Here is a 1,836-nt window from a genome sequence, read left to right on the forward strand (position 1 = left end):
CTCTGTCTTCTGGTTTGCTCACTCTTTCTTCTTCCAGGTCAAGTCTCCTGAGGGCCTCTGATGAGCTGCTTATTTTGATCGGGAGCTTCCTGATTCCCAAATCTCCACCTGATCCCTCCTTTTCTCACTTTTCCTGTTTTCTGTATCTCTGTTTAATGTGGTGTTTTTGTCCAACTAACCTCCCGCTATGATCCTGTACCCCTTTCAATGCAGGATTTGTCTTCCTTCTTCCTAGCTCCATATGGTCTGTGGGTTGAATTATGGGTATTGTGAACTTTTGGGCTAATATCCACTTATTAGTCAGTATATAGCATGTGTGTTCTTTTGTGTTTGGGTTACCTCATTCAGGATGATATTTTCTAGTTTCATTCATTTGCTTGCAAATTTCATGAAGTCATTGTTTTTAATAGCTGTGTAGTACTCCCTTGTGTAAATGTACCATATTTTCTGTATCCATTCTTCTCTTGAGGAAAATCTGGGTTGTTTCCAGCTTCTGGCTATTAAAGATAAGGACACTATAAACATAGTGGAGCATATGTCCTTGTTATATATTGGAGCACTTCTGGGTATATGCCTAGGAGTGGTATAACTAAGTCCTTCACCTATTTTCTGAGGAACTGCCAAACTAATTTCCAGAGTGGTTGTCCCAGCCTGTAGTCCCACCAACAATGAAGGAGATTACCTCATTTTCCACATCTCTCCAACATCTGCTGTCACTTGCATTTTTGATCTTAGCCATTATGATTGTTGTGAGATGGAATCTCAGGGTAGTTTTGAATTGAATTTCCTTGATGACTAAGGATGTTGAACATTTCTTTAAGTACTTCTCAGCCATTCGCAATTCCTCAGTTGAGAATTCTCTGTTTAGCTCTGAACCTCAATTTTAATAGGGATATTTGTTTCTCTGGAGTCTCTTGAGTTCTTTGTATATATTTTATATTAGTCCTCTATTGGATGTATAGTTGATCTTTTCCAAATCTGTGGGTTGCAAATTGTCCTATTGATAGTGCCCTTAGCCTTACAGAAGGTTTTCAATTTTTTCTTTTCTTTTTCCCCTCTTTTTTCTTTTTTTAAAAAACTTTTATTGCATTATGATGAGAAAAGTTACATGATTTCAATTTATCTGAATTTGTTAACATTTAAAAATATATTTTAAGTAAATAGAATTAAATCACATTCTTGTTTCCCTTTTGTACCCCCATTCCTCCCAGAGACCCCCCTTCAATAACTACAATATCTTTTTTTGTCATATTCCTTAAAATTTATAAAATATTATAACAATAAAAATAAGTATTATAAAAGTTGTTTGATATAAAACAACAATCAATTTAACATTCTTATGTAGATGCTTGTCTACAGCAATACTGAAAATGCATATGTTTTCCTCAATATAAATTTTAAATAACTCCAAACATATTAACTGTATACTTCAAAATAATACATCACTACTATTTTCTTAAATGAACATAAATATATAAAGTCTTTTTGTTTGTCTTGTATTTAGTAGAGTTTAAAATCTTGACTCTTACTATGGTACAAGCCCAAAATAAGAACAATTTTTAGACATTGGATTTCATTGTAATAAGGCTGTATTTTCAATGACCCTGACATCACCAAAGGATTTTACCTCCATTGTAGCTAAGCTGAGAGTTTATAGTTCTGCTGCACCAAGAAATGAATTGTAGGCTTGATTTTTGGGTACAGACTTCCTGTTATGGTCAAAGCTATTTGACTTGAGTGAGTGAATTTATTCTCAGCACACAGAAAGCAGGTTACATTCATTTAAGATATGGTGTGTGTATTAAGATGGTCTATCCATAAAGTCATTCACCAACT

Source organism: Mastomys coucha, unplaced genomic scaffold (genome assembly GCF_008632895.1).
Source record: "Mastomys coucha isolate ucsf_1 unplaced genomic scaffold, UCSF_Mcou_1 pScaffold12, whole genome shotgun sequence".
NCBI classification, from domain to species: domain Eukaryota; kingdom Metazoa; phylum Chordata; class Mammalia; order Rodentia; family Muridae; genus Mastomys; species Mastomys coucha.